We start from the raw sequence: 10748 nt of genomic DNA, 5'->3' as shown, positions 1-10748 counted from the left end.
CTGTATATCATGTGTACAATTGTTGTATAGCAGTGTATACTGCTGTATACAACAGTATATACAGCTCTTTTTTGAGCTTTTGGAGGCTTGCATTAGCTTCCCTTTCACCCTCGAACACCAAAGGCTGACTCAAAACGACTCAAGGATATGCAAAGAGAGAGTCCACAAGGACTTGGACAGATTTCATAGCAAGCAAAAGAAAGACAAAACCAAGTTAGCAAAGGAAAAACCAATCTTAAATAATAACAAAGAAAACATAACTTAGAAGAAAAAATCTAAGATACACACAAATGAGAGAAAGCAATTAACAATTTACTAGACTTTAGACAGAAACTCAAATTAGAAAATGACCACACAAATAGCAGATAAAAAATAAAGCCAAAACTCAATACATACTACCAAATTGAACAAAGATAAGCTCAATAGAAGAACACATACAAAAGGGTAGTTGATTGGCAAAGACCTAGCTAAAAATACTATATAAGTAATTAGAGGAAAAAGTGATTAACTTTGACAAGAAAGCTACTGCCTCAAGGAAATCAAAGTCAAACCTCACATTGTATCTCACTAATGCCTATTCAAATCACAGTGAATGAACCAAATACATGACACAAGAGATCTAGAAATCATGCCAATGAGATAGCTAACATTACTTAAATCGCAACTACTCGTAGCAAAGAGTCAAAACAATTAGGAAGCAAGCGGCAATTTATATCTCTTTTTCTTTTTACTGAAACATTAACTAATACAGAATCACCAAAACAATCATAAGATGAAAAAGGACAGCAACTTTGAAAGAGCAAATGAAGTAGAAATAAACAAAATCCAAGGTCTGGAGAGAAAAAGAGACAACAGACGAATAGAGAACTACAAGTATGAGGAGCCTTCGAGACATTAATCACGGAAAAGCAAGTCATCAAACCGATTTAGATCGTCACATAATGAACATGATTATAACGCTTAAAGAGAGTAATACTGATATTTAGCTCATATCTAGGCACATTCCAAGAGACATGAACATTTTTCTAAACAACCAATGAAATCTTAAAGTATATGAGTATTAAGATGAGATCATAATAACATAAGAGACGGTACAAATCGAGGTACTTGGAATTCATAATAGGAATGAGTACAACAGAAGTATTCACAATAAGTTAAACTAAAGTAAATCGAGATTGGAATTTTTTTTTTACCTTTTTGAGGGCAGCGAGCTGAGGCAAGAACAAGCAGAAACCACGAGCTTCTGCCACCGAAACAAAACCCTGAGAAATCCGATGAAGGAAGCAGAAGCTAACCAGAAAACGGAGTAGGTAAAATCTGGATTTTTCAGCCTATTTCGAAACCTATTGCCTAAGTATTCATATATAATTGTATATGACTAGTAATTTTGCTTTGTTTTCCTCTCTAATGCCGACTCTTATCCAGCTTTTTGTAAGCTATCTCCCCCTTCAATAATGAAGAGGATGCCCCTTTAAATAGAAGAAGATTGAGGTTGGTTTAAGGTGAGAAGCGGGAACAAAATGGAAATTTCAAAATTCGAATTTGAATTCCTTTCAAAGGATCAAGAATATGCTTGATTCCAAACGGATATACTCTCATTCTCAATAAATTCCAACGGAAGAATGAGGAGAACCACTTGATTTCTGAGAGGAGTACGAACGAGGGAGAGGATTGAGACACCTGGACTATTTCTTGGACGTTCTTGGTACAGTAAAGGATAAGGGAGAGAGAGAGGTACACGTCAATTGGGTCGGGTTCGCGTCTAGGATGCTGAAATCGCTGGACTTCAGCAAGTTTTTGCTGGGTTGCAGCGTTTCTGGTGAAGGAGGAGCATGGGGTCGGTTGGGTATTGCGTTGTATTGTTGGTGTGGGTATTGAAATGGGTTTATGTATGGAGAATGGGCCGTTTTGGTATGCTGTATGTATTTGCTGGAATGGGTTTAACTTGTGAATTTGGCTTAAATTTAAATAGGACGAACTAATATAATCAACTAACGAGCTTCTTAATTTTAACGAAATAAAATAATAAACTCGATTATAAAGTAATTAATTTAAAATAGAAACTAATTGAAATCATAATTGAAATTAAACTAAATTAAAGAACATTTGACTTAAAATGTGAAATCTTTTTTGAGAAGATTTTCAAATATTGATAAAATATACTAATTACATACATAATTATGTAAAACATATATATTATTTAAAAATTATAAAAATGATAAAATTAATAAAAAAAATAACTTGAAAAAATATTTTGAATTTTATAAAGTCAATTATTTCGAATCGTTTGGAGTTTAAGAAACTCAATGATTAATATATATTGTAGAGGTCCAAAATTGGGTGTCAACAACTGTCCCTCGTTTGACTTGGATTGATTAAAGAAATCTAAGGTAAATGAAATTGACAAAACCAATTTATATTGTGGAGGGTCAAAATTGGGTGTCAACAACTGTCCCTCATTTTACTTGGATTGATGAAAGAAATTCGAGAAAATGAATTTGACAAATCCAATTTTGACCGACCACATCTTCATCCTTTAGAAAAGAGTTTTTGGTACGGACTTTAGGAATTATGACCGAACCTCGGAAATGGATTTTCTACATATCTCAAGCTATATGAGAATTCAGGCCATTTGTAGTTCGATACGCTTGATTTGACGCACGATTTTGAAAGAATTCAATGTCATCCCGATATTGAATTATGAAGACACCGGAATGCTCGAGAATAGGTTTTAAGAGAGAATGTTGGAATACAACCGAGTTTTCGAGACTGATCCCGCCTACATATCTCTAAACTTAGGGAATTAGGCTGCTTGTAGTTCGATTCGATCGGTTGAAAAGAAAATCTATTATGCTAAGATAACCTTCGGTTGGGAAGAGTGACAAAATAAGTCGAATATGAAAAAGAGGCTTGCAACCTCTGAGTCATGAATGCGGTGCACTTTACACCCATAATTAAGAACTTACACGGACATAATTTCCAAAGCTCTTGTGTATTGCCACTCGAATTGGAAATTTACTTTCGATGAAAACAAAAGTTTTTCAGATGCGAAACTGAAACCGATAAACCCAAAGAAAAACCCACATGCCTTCTGATAGGGGTGTGTTTTGATTGTGCTGGAAGTCACTCCTCAGCTCGCGTCTTAAGATTTTAATACTCCTCTTCAGACTATGTCCCAGTTCGCTGCTAAGAAAAAGTTTCACATTGTGTTGCATCCCTTTTGATGTCATCCGCCCCTGTGGTTTGTTTGAGAATTCATCCTCTCGGATGCTCTTGACAAAGATTGAGATAAAATTCATTAGTATAAAATTGTAATTCAAATAGAGAGATAGCGTCTTCTACTATGTTGACACTTAGTCGCTCCCGTTGAACATTTAACGTCAATTCTTTCATCTTGAAGTTAGGCCAATAAAACTTATATCTCATATTTGCAATATAATTCTTCAAATGTACTCTTCCTTTGATATTGAAATAATAAAATATAGACTGATGTAATATGTTGATGACTCTCTTGATGATGATGCCGATCCATTGATAGGATGATGCCGATCCATTGATAGGATAAAACTGCTACATGATAGGATGACGATGATGAAAGGATGATGTTGTTGCATCGATAAGATGATGATGTTGCTCCATCGATAAGATGATGATGTTGATGCTCCATCGATAAGATGATAATGTTGATGCTCCATCGATAGGATGATGAATCTCCATTGATAGGATGATGATAATGATGCTACTCCATCGATATGATGATTAACAATGATCCACTGATAGGATAATATTGATGAAGATTCATTGGTAGGACGATGATAATAAAGATCCGTCGGGAGGATGATGATGATGATGAAAATCCGTCGGTAGGACAATGTTGATCCATTGGTAGGATAATGATGTTGATTCATTGGTAGGATAATGATGATGATCCATTGGTAGGATAATGATCATCCATTGGTATGATAATGCTCATCCATTGGTATGATAATGACAATGAAACTCCATTGGTAGGATAATGCTTATCCATTGGTAGGATAATGATAAAGAATATCCATCGGTAGGATGATGTTGATCCATTGGTAGGATAATGTTGATGAAGGTCCGTCGGTAGGATGATAATATTCCATTGATAAAATAACTATGATGTCCCTCTGGGTGATGGTATTATCTTATTTGATAATACTCTAGGAATGTCCATCCGGGTGGTAAAGACGATATCCCTCTGGGTAGTTCACATTACCGCGTCTAATATCAACGAGATTTGTGAATAGTCTTCAAACGTTCTTAATGCTGAAAAGTGTAATCTCGTGTCATCGAAGATGCTTATATATGTTTAGAACAAACTAATTTGTGTTGACTTCTTCAATCGCTTGCTCTTTGTCTTGCTATCTTCAGTTGATCGCTTTGATCTCTTGTTTCTTGATAGACGAGACAAAACTTTTTATACAAAAATATTTGAAACATATAGATAAAATCTTTAAGAAAAAGGTTTTCAAAAAGTTGTAATTGAAAAATGTCACTGCCAAGTGTCATGTCACGTCAAGTTTAAATGAACGTCCTTGGTTAGAAACTTTGGTGTGTTCGATAGCTTGTTCTAGAGAATTCAAAAATCCTAGCTTAGGAAATTTCTAACATGGTCCGCCCGAAATCTACTATAATCAAGAACTTTTGTAGTTGATTCTGAAATTCAAAAGTGTCGAAGATTGCTACAGTTGACTATGAACTTTAACGATGCCAGAGATCATTTGAAGTTAACTTTAAACTTCTACAAACTTCTCGTTATGCTTAAAGGAATTTTTGAGGCCATCCTCAAGAATTTCTGTCCCAGTTAGTTGTCTTGGGGTATCTCGAACTGTTGACATATGACTTGTAGAATTTTTTAGACCCTCTCAAAAATTTTGTTCCAGTGGCAACTCGCAATGTATCTTCAATCTTGACTTGTTGGAGAAAATATCTTCCCCTTTTGAATTTTTGAGTCCCTCTAAAAATATTGTCCCAATTTCTATTGTAAAGAAAGATAGAAATCTCATGTGAGATATGACCGAGCCGTCGTGGCGCCTACGTATCTCGTTGATGCAGGAATCAGGTCAAACGTAGTTCTCCCTCTCGGGAGTTAATAAGAAATTTTAATAAGTAAACGACTGAGGCCAACACAAGCTGCCTACGTATCTCATTTTCGAGAATTTAGGTCGAACGTAGTTCAAGTACAAAAGAAAACATTAAAAAGGGATAAACGGGTGACCGAGGCCGACATAGGCCGCCTACGTATCTCATTCTTGAGAATTCAGGTCAGACGTAGTTAATGACAAAGGGATAAATTCTAAGCATAAAGGATTACAAACACATAAAGGCAGTTACAAAGAAAAGATAGAAATCGAGTCTTCAAACATGTTATCTTTTGACAATATTTAAGTAGATCGATGACTTGTGAGATCCAATATTCATGCTCAACCATACGATGTCATTAAACAAATGCATTGATGTATTCTCCAAGCAAACTGATGAGTTCTCTTTCCTGTGTTTTTGTCAAATAGGCACCAATTTTGATTTCTTTAATGCGTTCATCATTTTTCTGATTCCCTATTCTGATCTCTTCTGAATATGGCTTATCGTGACTTTCGAACTGTCTGAACTCCTCAACCAGGTGTTTGGGTAACATGACCTTCTCGTTGTAGTCCTCAAATTTATCTGCATCTACCCCATTTTGTTCATTCAGCTTGTAACATGACATGATATTGACAGATTTGAAAATATTTTCACTGAAATCATAGACAGATACTGTTAGATAGCAAATATAAAGCAAGTAAAAATAAATTTTCGCAATAAAGAAATTTTTCATTTGAAATAAGAAAATAAGAACTTTGGCTATGACGATAAATCATTTTGCCTTTTCCAAAATATGAAAAGGGAGATTTGAAATCTTGAAAACATAGTTTGAAGGGGCTCTTTGGGTGATAGCTACCCAAAGATGAAAAACATCCATACATTTACTAAGAAACTCCAAGAAATTTGGGGAAAAAACTTGAAAATCCACAAACCGTAGCTTCAATGGCTCATTTATTCTTTTTTGTGTCTAGAGAGAGAAATATTGAGAGAAGAGGAAGCTTATTTGATTTCAATTAGGTGTTTGTGAATAATGACTTAGTCTTGTGAAATTTGACTTAAAAACAACTTATATACTTCCCCTAAAAATACCCAAAACAACCCCACTTTAATTGGACTAAAAGGGAAATGACCCAACTAACCCTCATTTAACTCACCTCGTCGGGTACTACGGGCCATCTTCACGAGCCGTGGTGTGGACCACGACTCGTGGTCCTGCCCGTGAAGGTGAGGCAGTGGCCATGTTTTTGGAGCACAAGACTCATTTCTCCAAGGCATCCTCACGAGCCATGAAGTGGACCACGACCTGTGGTCCTGCTTGTGAGGGGTGATGCAGTAGCTAGGCTACCTCATGCCCCCATGCCCAAGTATCATTCATGAAGGGCTCTACGAGCCGTGGTCAAGACCATGAGTCGTGGTCCCTTCCATGAAGTTGAGGCAGTAGCTAAGGTTTTGGGTTGCCACTTTTCCAAGGCCAAGGGAACTTCACGACCACCTCCACGAGTCGTGGAGTGGTCCACGATCCATGGTCCCTCTCGTGAAGGTGGGGCAGTGTGCTCCTAGCTATAGGAAGCCTTGGCCTTTGACCTTGGCTTGGCCCATTCGCTTTGGCACTTGTCCCTTGCTCTTGACTCAAATAACCTTATTTCAACCTTAAATGACTTTTTAAAATTCAGGGAGTCATTTTACGACTTTTAACCTTACGTTTAGGCTCTAGTTTAACATATCATTTTCCAGGGTGTTACATTATCTCCCCCTTGGGAACATTCGTCCTTGAATGATGATTTAGACACCTTACAGAAATAAAGACTCACGACTAGCAGCCCATCATGCATGTAACATAACAGAAGGCACAATTAGTAGGAGGAAACATCAACTCCATTTCAAGACATAATCAATGCAATCACAAAGAAGTAGGAACTACATCCACAATCCATTATGCACAAAACTCATCATTTCACATAATCATAGGAGGAACTACCTTCTCCAACTCAAAGCAAGCTCAACACAACAATATGGAGCCAATATGCCATTTCATCAAAAGCATAACTAAGCATGTTCATCATATCATCTCATGAAGTTAAATATGCAATCATCATACTAAAATGCAAATCAACATGAGGAACATATAAATCATGAAACTCAATTTATGCTAAATATGAATTCTCACAAGAACATTTATATCATAAGGAAATCATAAAGAACAATTATAGCACATATGACTTCCAAAAACACCAACTCAAGAAAACTACTTACCTCAAGTTTGGATAAGAGTAAAAGGAAAAAGATAAGGATAACGGGACTTTATATCGGCCTCGGCCTCCCATATACCACCCTCAACTAAGTGATTTCTCCATAAACCTTAATGGAAGCTACTTCTTTATTTCTTAATCTCTTGACTTGCCGGTCTAAGATCTCTACCGAAATCTCTTCACATGAAAAACTCTTATCAACTCCCAAACCTTCTAAAAGAATGATGGATACCGGATCACCAATATACTTCTTAAGCATAGACACATGAAATACCAGGTGAACCGGAGCGAACTCATTCTACAAGTCTAACTCATAGGCAACTTTCCCAATACGCTTCAAAACTTGATAAAGGCCTATATACCGGGGACTAGGTTTCCCATTCTTGTCAAACCTCATCACACCTTTCATAGGTGAGATTTTCAAATAGACCCAATCACCAACCTCAAATTCTAGATCCCTTTTTCTATTGTCGGCATAAGACTTTTGCCGACTTTGGGCCGTTTTCAACCTTTCTCTAATAAGTCGAACTTTTTCAATGGCCTCATAAACTAATTCGGGACCAATTAGAGCATTTTCACCTACTTCAAAACCAACCAACCGGAGATCTACAACTCCTACCATATAGGGCTTCAAACGGAGCCATGACAATGCTTGAGTAGTAACTATTGTTGTAGGCAAACTCAATCAATGGGAGATGGTCATCCATCTACCCTTGAAATCTATCACACATGCCATCAACATGTCCTCTAAGGTTTTAATGGTGTGTTCCGCTTGACCATCCGTTTAAGGGTGGAAAGCGGTACTAAGCTTAACATTAGTACCAATCCCTTTTTGGAATGCCTTCCAAAAGTGTGAAGTAAATTGAGTACCCCCAATCCGAAATGATAGATAAGGGAACCCCATGCAACTTCACTATCTAATTGATGTACAACTTGGCATAGTCCTCCGCCAAAAATGAAGTCTTGACGGGAATAAAGTGGGTGAACTTTGTCATTCTATCAACAATTACCCAAATAGAATCATGTTGCCTTCGAGTACGAGGCAAACCCACAATAAAATACATATTCACATCCTCCCACTTTCAAGTGGGGATATCTATATTTTGGGACAACTCTCTGGGCCTTTGATGCTCGGCCTTAACTTATTGGCAATTCGGACATTTGGCTACAAAATCCTCTATATCCTTCTTCATACCATTCCATTAATAGACTTTGCGTAGGTCATGGTACATCTTGGTGGCTCCCGGATAAATGAATACCGCGAACCATGAGCCTCTTCTAAAATTTGCTCTCTTAATCCATTAACATCCGGAACACATAATCTACCTTGGTACCTAAACACCCCATCTCCCCCTTGGGAGAAAGCCTCAACAGACTTGTGGAGTACCAAATTTTTCAACTCCATCAAGATAGGATAAAAATGTTGCTTAGACTTTACATCTATAACAAAAGATGATTCGGAACTATAATGGACCATGACACCACCCTTGGTGGAATCCACTAGTTGGACACCTAACCGGGCCAACCTATGCACATCATGAACCAATTCCTTCTTCTCATATACTACATGAGCCACACTACCCATGGACATTCGACTTAGGGCATCCGCAACTACATTGGCTTTGACGGGGTGGTAAAGAACACTCATGTCATAATCCTTTAAAAGCTCTAACCACCTTCTTTGTCGGAGATTCTAGTCCTTTTGGGTAAACACATATTGAAGACTCTTATGATTGGTGAAAACATCTATATGGACCCCATATAGGTAGTGCCTCCATATTTTCAAGGCAAATACCACCGCTACTAATTTGATATCATGAGTTTGATAAATTTTTTCATGTATCTTGAGTTGCCTTGAAGCATAGGCAATTAATTTACCATGTTTCATAAGGACACATCCCAAACCCACTCGAGAAGCATCACAATATACCACAAACCCATCGTAACTCTAACACCCTGCCTTTTTGAAAGGTATGAAATTACTCGTATCTTCACGAAAAGACTAGGAGAGTGGGTAATAAATTAAGAATGATGTGGTATGTCATATTTTAAGTGTTCAAGGGTTGTATCTCAAGTTTTGAAGTTAGGTAAGTGGCAAAATGAAAGTTGGCGAAAGTTACTGTAAGTTCCTTTTAAAAGATTTCTCTGAAATTTGGGTCAAATATCTCGGAGGTTTTCTCCCAATATATAAAGAGTTATGAGGTCTACGACCTATGAAATCGAAGGTCTACGAGTCTAGTTGTCAACATATCAAATATTTTGCTCATACAACTTCAGAATAAAGAGGTATTCGCATTTTTGTAGGACTGCGCAAGCAGGCACATGAGGTAGGGCCTTAGGTTGGTGGAACTTTATATACATCTTCTTCTTCGACCTTTTCTTCATTTTTTAGCTAAGAACTTGAAAAATTAGAGAAACCCATTCTAGGATAAACTAAAGTATAGATTTTCTAGACTTAAGTCCTTGACGAAAGTTGTTCTACGTGTTGGGCTCATCATCGTGGTATAATTTGTTTTATCGATTTTGTAGCATATCACCCTTTAGTGTTGGGACAGCAAGGGTTTGGACATATTTGAAGGTTTTGAGGCGTATTACGAATTTAAGATCGAGGTAAGACTCTTCTTTCATCGACTCTAGCTTTTGTAAATAGCAAATAGCAATTTGCGACGGAAATACACACCTTTTATCGAATTATCATGGTATTTTCTATTTTTGTGTGTTGATTATGGTCCTGCCTTGTTGTAGTATCGAGGGGGTTATGAGTAAAAGTCGTTAGGCCACGTGAATTCAGCAAAAAAAGGTATGTTAAGGCTAATCCCTACTTATGACATGTTTCCTTAAATCTTAGGAGCAATGTAATTGGGTTGTTATTCGTGATATACTTGTAGTTGTTATTGTTGATTGTTGGCTGCTCGAGTTCATATAATCCTCTCATGTCGGGATTCTTATTCAGTTAGTAGCGTCCCTATGCTGGACATGACTTAGAGGCTATTTGTACAGGTTACTTATAACTATATGGCTCACTTTTAGCGATTGGATTGTTATTGTTTCCCTTTGGGCTAATTGTGGTTAGCTGCAGGAATGTGATCTATGCCTAGAAGGGCTATGTTCTGCCTATGGAAATAAATGGATGCCTAAAAGGGCTATGAGTTGCCTACAAGGCTATATTGATACCTAGAAGGGCTATGAGTTGCCTACAAGGCTATATTGACGCCTAAGAAGGCTATGTGCTTTCTACATGGCTATGTTGTTACCTAAGAGGGCTATGAGCTGTCTATAAGCTATATTGATGCCTAAGAGAGCTATGTGCTGCCTACACAGCTGTACTATTACCTAAGAGGGCTATGTGACTGCCTACGGGGCTAGGGGACTACCGATAGGGGTATATAGGCT

This window comes from Solanum tuberosum, unplaced genomic scaffold (assembly GCF_000226075.1).
Source record: "Solanum tuberosum cultivar DM 1-3 516 R44 unplaced genomic scaffold, SolTub_3.0 scf00540, whole genome shotgun sequence".
Taxonomy (NCBI): Eukaryota; Viridiplantae; Streptophyta; class Magnoliopsida; order Solanales; family Solanaceae; genus Solanum; species Solanum tuberosum.
The sequence above is the reverse complement of the archived record's forward strand: the minus strand, read 5'-3'. Positions refer to the sequence as shown.